An 8,405-nucleotide genomic window follows, 5' to 3' on the forward strand; every position below is an offset into this window, starting at 1 on the left:
GGGACAGTGTTGAAGACTTTGCACATATCAAAGGGTTTGCACTTGGGGACTTAAGTGGGTTATAGACCATCTGAATGTGGTCCTTGCAGCCTGGTCATGTTCTCACTAAATGGTATTAAGTCCTTCGCTGTCATCACTGAAAGCTGAAGTGGACTCTGGTCTGTCTATAGCAACAGTTATTACTAGTTATAATTTACAAAACCATAAGCTATTGATTGACATTTTTGATCAATTCAGATTCTTTAGACAAACAACCCCACCACTGGTTAAACATCGTTCCACATTTCTGAAAATCTGAGCCATTTCTTCAGCAGCATACCTCTCTTCAAGGAGATCTAATTACGCAGAAAGCTTGAAAGTGTTGTAACAAGCAGCATTTCGCTGTTTCCATTTTTCAGTAACATGGACAAAAATACAATCTAACGAGCAAAACATTTATTTTGGTCCAGTATTCTTCCTGCTGCTTAATGCTCTTTCCTTCTGCTTTTTTCTAGAGCACATGGGTTTTCACATTGGCAGGATGTGTGTGGATGTGAGCTGAATATATATTTAATCTTAAATTCGATATCAAGCATCATTATTGAACAACAATGCCTGCATGAAGACAAAATTATGTTGGCCCAGTAGGAAATTATAATAAGGTAATTACTCACTTTCTTGAGTAGTATGGTGCCTGCTTTCCAGTAAATAGAAAATCCAACTTTTTCTGAAGTAGCAAAACTTCTGATATGAACTCTTAGTTTGAGCAGAATCTGCAACTCAGAATACAGCTGATGGGAGGAAGAAGTTCCAAGCTGACAGACAACCTCAGCATCTCCTAGAGGGCAAAAGGAACACAGCAGATGAAAAAACAAAACAAACAAACAAACAAAAAACCATAGTTGTCATACATTTTTGATGGATTTTTTTCCAAATAATGCTAACTGCTTGAGCATACTCAGTGCTGTCACAGCATGTCATGGTGGTTAACGAAACCTGTAGTAGGAAATGAAGTGGCAATTCAGTGCTATGAGAGGAGCTTATTGTGGTGGACCTGGAAGAAAAATAAAGATACCAGCTTAGTCTAACCAATGCTTAGACACTTACATGGACAACAACTCCCTTCCTGATGCAAATACAAACCTTATGTTCATTTTTCTTTCTGCGGGAAGCCCTCAGGCTTATGTTTGTAAGCAGGGAGCTGTTTGCAACTTGGAGAAATGCTGTGTGTATGGCTACTCTAAGAAATGCTCACAAATTCCAGGTAACACATTGTCATTCTGTGACTGGCACTATATGACATCTACTTTTGAGATATTTCTGTGCTCTGACCATAAAAATCCTAACAGAATCCAGCTCTTGATCATGGAAGGGCTCCTCACAAAGGTACTCCATCCACTTTGAGGTCAACCTGGACACACAGTTTCTTTGGTGCTGATATATGCAACCTCATATGTTTACTCCACTGCAGATATTTCCTTCTGATGATGCAGATAGCTCAGGGTGGCAGCGAGCTTCTTTTCTTCCTCACAATTTTGTTTCTTTTGCCCTCTAGGAGATGCTGAGGTTGTCTGTCCGCTTGGAGCTTCATCTTCCCATCAGCTAGTTACCAGTCCTGCTGCCACTTCAGCCTCGCGCGGATGGTGAGCCCTTGCGTCACAGTGACTGAAAGGCAGAAAGAAGTGAGGTGACCTTGCAAGAGCTCGAGAAAGCAGTGGGATCTGGCAATAAAACGCTATGGATGGTTTCAAGTCTGTGAGCTGGGGCAGTGCTGTAGGTCAAGGAGCAGGGAGTGGCTCAATGACTCTTCTTTTTCTCTCTGGCATTCCTAGCCCTCCACTCCAAAGCTGTGCTGCTCTGAGAGAACAGGAAGTTGCTGCTTTTGCAAATAATCTTGTCCTCCTGCAAGAATACTCTTGAGTTTTGTCTTGGGAGGGTGGGAAGCTGTGGTGAAAGTTCTTTGACCTTCACAGGCTTCTAGCAACACAGTTTTTGCTCATTCCTTCATTACCTTCAGTCTTTCCCAGATGAGTGGACATGCCCCCAGGCAGACTTACAGATGGTCTGCAGAGAAGGAACACAGTCAAACGGAAAGCAAACTACCATGAATTTTAAAAATAATATTCATAAAAAGTAATCCAGCTCTGAGGATTCTATTTCTTAAAAGGGACTAGCTTTTGGATGATTAAAAGTCTGGTCATTTAAAAATCCTGGTAGGAATCTACCTGCTTATTCACTTGCTTAATTACTTTTAAAAATCTGATCAGAGCCTTCTTTCCACACAGATTTTGGGGGCATTTCTCCTGTCAGCAGCCATCATTTTTCTGTCACCTGTAAGACAAGGGTATGTCCACTGCTCCTGATTGCCAAGTAACCCTCCAGAAAGTGTAAGTAGAGATGAAGAAAAATAATTATTTATTTAAGTCATGTTAAAACACGGCTACAATAATGCTACTAGTGTGGGTGACCAAATGCCTGAAACCAAATAAGATGCCTGTTTTTCCTAGTGAGGCTCTGAAGCTGATACTCCATTGGTGTAGGAATGAAGCCAAGTAATATGACAAGTGAAATGTTGTGGTTCTGGGAATTTCTAGCAGGCTTATGGCTTGCATGTGTATTTCATGTGAAAGCATGTCATGTGCCTGTCCTGGCCGATTTTATATACAGCTGTTGAACAGAAGTATGTGGAAGAAAGTTTGCATGCAAATCTCTTCTATGTGTGCCAAATAGAGGTGTTTTCAGTCCAGAAGACATTAATTATTGGGGCTGGGCACGGAATTGCTTTCAGCAAAGAACTTTTTCTCTCAGGAATGGCAGGTTTTCCTATTTAGAAAATTTAAATTTAATGTCTTTTGGTTCTAGAGTTTATAGGGCAATTTGTAGTGTATATTATTACTAATTAGTATAGAGCTGCTATCAGAAAGCTAGCTGTCAACAAAGGAAACAACATCCTTTTCTAAGAGAAAGAGAGGCTAAAATTTTTGTAAGGTGCATTGGAGTTTTGCTTGCATATATTGGTTTGGTAGATTAGTAAGAGGTAATAACAGGATCATCACTAGAAGAAAAGCAATTCAGCCTTTAATTGGTGTATACTCTTTTTAATTGTTGCAATGCACTTTCATTACCTGAAATTTAGCATGCCAATCATGATAATTGATATTCTACTTTCTACCTGTAAATGTGTTGCTTTCTCCATCATCAGCATATCTCAGAAGTGAGTCATTGAAAACTGCAAAGACACATTCAGATACTGCAATTTATTGCTTACTTTGCTTATAAGGGATCTCTGGTCCTTGATGTGATACAGATTATATATAGAATTGCAAATGTAGTACTCAAGAGCTTGCCAGAGTTTCTGTGTCTGTGCGTCTTCAGACCATCAGTGTGCTCTGAACCCTTGAACTCTTAATAGTGAAAGCATGAATCCTGTCGGATGGAAATAAAGAGCTAGGCTTGTAATGAGATAGTTTATACTTCAAGCGTTTTTGCTGGTTATGCAAAAATGGACTAAAAAAGATGGGAATCAGACACTTAAAATGGGGATCATGCTTTTTCTTTAAGCTTCTGCACAAGTCAGCAAGTACATGGAGATTGGAACTCTTGCTGGTTCATGACTGGTTGATTTTAGGGAGAGCAGGTGATGTTTGAAACCCCTTAAAAACATGTGCTACACTACCTTCAAATGGTGACAAGAGTGTTGAGAAGCCTTTTTTATGGGAAGTTTGAGGGGGGTAGTCAAAAATAATGGATAGGGAAGTGAATTTGATAGTTTGATGACCTTCCTTAAAAAATAAATAACCCATCCTAATAATTCTGAGCTGTAACCCTAGTTAAAAACCAAAAGGATTCTTCCTTGATCAGTTGAATAGTGAGAAGCCTTGGTTTCTTATGTTAAATTCTTCCATGACTTCTCACCTGCAAAGTTTTCCTGTTTTCTGATGTCAAGAGATAAACATCATTCAAAGTCTCAGCTGTGCTGATCAGGGAGACAAATTAAGGTGATGTTTCTTCCAGCCAACAAATGTGACAGTCTGTTTGTACACGGAGTCAATTTTAAGAAGTCTACTTAAGAAAACAAAAAGAACTGAATAGAAGTTTAGTCCGTGACGTTTCCTTCCTTCTCCCCCTAAATCTGTAATATATAAATACTCCCTGAAATCACTGCTGGACTGACCATCAGTGGGCTCTCAAGCTTTGACGAATTGCTTTCAGGTTTTATTTCTGAGGAGCTTGCACAATTAAAATATATTCCTAGGGGATTCCCTAGGAAGATCTGTCTGCCTTGTTATGGGATACATTTCTCGTACTGTCACAAGATGAAATGAGGGGCTCCCCTGACAAATATAAAAGTTACGTGACAACCCATCTATTTTTAGACAATTTAAATCAGTGAAGAGGGAAAAACATTTGTTTCCAAGACTGTAATTTTCCAGATGACACCATTTTATTGCACGGTGCCATACCATGAGAAAGAGAATTCTTGTGGCTTTTGAACTGGAAATCCTGTAGGAATGCTATTTCTGGCATTTATTCGCTGTGAAGCCAGGCACACATGGAGAGCAGACAGACTGACCAGATACAGTTTGTGGTCTTAAGGCATTCAGAAAAGTCCCGGCTGCACAGCCCTTTTCCAGTATACGAAGTGTTGAGTGAAGCTGAATAATTATCAATGAAGATCAAATCTGAAAGCCATGATCTGATGAGACAGCCAGACTTCCACGCTATTAATGTATTCCTTCCCCTTGCAAAAATGCTGTTTTGAAATTTCAGCTTTTCTGTCTTCATACGTTGGTGCTTATAAAACAATACTTTGTAATGAACAAGATTTTGCTACAAACTGGGAGTGAAGGTTGAATGCACACTTTAATGAAAAACCAAATGTGGTCACTCCAGTTCAACTCAGAAGACACTTTTCTATTTATCTGAGTACCGTGTGTGAGCATAGAAAAAAATGTCGATTGAAGAATGAACACAAGACTAGACAGCGTAAGGCCCATTCTTTGGCAACCTTCTGAAATGGGCAGGCATAGTGAATTCAGTATGGCTACCCATGCAAGAAGAGTTTCAACATGGTAAGGGCTTATGGAAGGTAGTCCACTATAGTTTAAGAATTTGTATCTTCAGATACTTTCTATATTCAGTTGAACAGAGTAGGCTGGATTTTTCTTTTTTCTTTTTTTTTTTTAAATAAATACGTTCTGAAATTTTTCTTCAGTATTGTGTCTCTCCACAGCCTCTCTCACAGGAACAGCTCTAAAATGATAGTCTGCCTGAACGGAGCAAAAACCCTAATAAATATTGTGCATTCCTCTTTAAAAAGTATATTTATTTAGTAAGTTTAGAAACCACTCTGAGGTTAGGTTACAGCTATTGGGATTAGAGGGCGTCTCGTGGGCAGTTCAGACATGAAGCTATAGGTCCATGGAGCAAAGCTGAGCTGTTTCTAGCCTGATGTCTGAATTATGAATTAGGTTCATTCTAATTCCAATGGGGTAAACCTCAGAGCAGTTTATATACTTATGGCTAAGTGCTCCTAAAATACAGGCTATTTATTTAAAACATACATGTAAAATGTAATCTCTAAAAAAGATGTCCAGCCTAGGGATGCTGGAGCACAGCAAACCAGCCAAATAAAATCTGAATTCCAACTTTGGAGCCCTGCAGAAGGGGATGGCACAGCTGGCTTTATGCCATACGCTGATACCCCCAGCTAGGCCAGATCCCTGCTTGGCTCAGGGTGAACTGGAACAGCCACAAAACTAAATTAATTTGCCTCAGCTCAAGGCACTTGCCTCTTCCTCAACCATGCCTTTCGTGCCAAGGCTGGGGGGGCCTTCGGTCATGATGCCCTCCCTTGGCCACTCAGGAAAGCTCCTTAGGCCAAGAATACTCTGCAGGGTTGGCTCCTCTCGCTTTCAATTGCTGGGGTTGTGCAAAGAAACCTGAATCTACTCCTTAGTCTAGTTTGATATTTGGGGAGTAGCATGGAGCTGGAGAGTTGGACAGAAAGCATAGGATTTATTAATAGCATCAGCAACGGCTTCCATCTGGAGCCACCCTGGTCTCTGAGCTCATTCTAGCAGCAGTGCCAGCTGGTGAACCTCTCACCTTAATCATACGTCTTTGACCCCTGCTGCTAGCAGTCAGGTACCTCTGCCAAGCTTGCAGGCTACAGCTGGCTGGTTCACAGGAGGCTCCTGACTGGCTGCCTTGTGGGGAAGAGCAGTCGGTGAGGGTTTCTGCAGGAGGCTAAGCCATCCCTTCCTCTATTCATTTTGCTCAGGCTACCAGAGAATCTGAAGGAGAGACAGCATCTGATGTTGTTTTCCTGGGATGGAAATGGAACAGAAACTGCCCATCATTTTAGGACAGCTGAGCTGGCTCCATCACTCTATAAGAAAAATAAGTCAGTTTACACTCTGGTTCTCTCTTCCCTCCTCACCATCCTCCTTTAATCTCCATCCCAGGGAATAAATGGGACAAAATAACTCTCAAGTAATTACTTCTGCCTTAGCATTGAGGGAGGTATAGAGAAACTTTCTGGAAACTACCATTCCCAGGTTTGGTCAGAAGGTGAAGATCTGTTGCAGATGCAGAAGCCGCAGATGTGTAGTGCACACAAAGGGCAGATTTCTTTGGGCACTGAAGAATTGTCATAGGGCTGAAGGAGTGTGTAATTAATTCATGTGGGGATCCTGGAACCAAAGATTACTTTATAAACATTTGCAGAAGTTGGCAAAACTAAATGTCACAAGCAAGCTAGTGGGAGTTAAAACCTGAACATGGACAAGACCCCCTGTTACTGTTTTCTGTTTTCAAAGAAGCTAAATCCCACCATTTTATATGGCAGCAGAATGCTTACCCATAGTTCTTGGATGACTGAGGCTGACCAAGCGGCACTAAATATGCGAGTCTAATGAGAATATTGAAATAATTCCTCTCTCTCAGCTGCCTAAATCCATTCAGAGGTGCCTGGGAGACAATACTTCATCTGGCATAACTGAATTTTAAACTGGGCTCCACTCTGTACCGGAACAAGAAGAGGAGTGCTTTCAGTGAACGGTTGGGATATCAGCAAACTTCCCACATCACTGAGAAAGATGAAGATATCTCTAATGAAGGGTTTGGAGAGTGAGATAAAAGCAATGACAAATCTTAATAGTAGAGCTCCATCTAGCCCTGCTGCTGTCCTTTGGTCTGCAATTCTAACTATCACCCCCCTCTAGGCATTGTCAAATATGTCTAGTTTATCAACAAACTTTCCCTGGGATGTAGCATTCAGCTAGGTGGGTAGTAACAACAAGGTCATACTAAAGCCTTATATTCAGATGTGCTCCAAGTCTGGGATAAAGATCACAAGTAGAAGAGCTTGACTTTTTGCATGCTCTCTACCAAGAGTATTTAGGCAGTACGATTTGGTCAGATTAATGTGTCTTTTTGTTTCACTTGGTTTTCATAGGCTACCCATCTGTCCCCAGCGCTATCTGGTTTAGCATCTGTGTTACTTCAGAGGAGGTAGAGCAGGTCCTTGAGGTGTGATGGCACTATAGAACAGACACAATGGCTTGGTAAGGGCTCATATTGTTGTTCCTCCAATGTGTTAGAATGAGCTGCAGGTCTGGAATGTTATTTTATTTGCTGATGACCAATATGTATGGCCAGAGGAAAAATTCTCCAGGAAAGTGTCATAGGAGAATACGCATCAGTCAGTAAAAGCAGAATTATACCCCCTCAAAAAAAAAAAAAAAAAATTCCTGTTGTAACAGATTAAGTACTAATCAAGTGACAACAGCAGTTTTTTTTCCTCGAGCAAAAGTAATGGATATACTTAGACATAATCCTGCCCTCAAGTGTTTTAATTCTGATGGCACTTATTAAGGAGAGTCGCCAAAATGGAAAAGTACATACTCTAATGGAAACAATGTCATAAAGTTGACAGCATTTCTACAAGGTAGGTTGACACCTAAATTACCTATGAAAGCTTGAAACAAGATGGAAAAAAAAATAAAAGGAAAGAAAAAGATTTGCTGTGAGTCAGTCTTTTTATTATTTGATGAGTGTTTTGCAGACTGTGTTTTCACAGCCAAATAAGATACAAAGGGTAAAAGGATTAGGTCTTGTTTGGTTTATTCCCAGTCTTTTGACTGGCTAATTAAGAAACTTCCAGGCCCAGATGAGAGCTCATACCTATTTGTGATTTCTTTTTGCCCCCACATTTTAGCTGAAAATGTACTTTGTTAAACTTGCAACTCCTCCTATACCCTTGAAACAACACAGTCAATACAATGGATTCAAGCTTCCATGTCTTTTGGCCTTTTGCTGTTGATACTGTAGGTTTTGCTTATCTGTACAGGGTAGAGAATATGCCAATACACTTATTTATTCCATGCAGATGACCAAAATTATATCTGTTTGCTGATATATGA

The sequence above is a fragment of the Eurypyga helias genome, unplaced genomic scaffold, assembly GCF_000690775.1.
Source record: "Eurypyga helias isolate BGI_N326 unplaced genomic scaffold, ASM69077v1 scaffold42012, whole genome shotgun sequence".
In the NCBI taxonomy this organism is placed as follows: Eukaryota; Metazoa; Chordata; class Aves; order Eurypygiformes; family Eurypygidae; genus Eurypyga; species Eurypyga helias.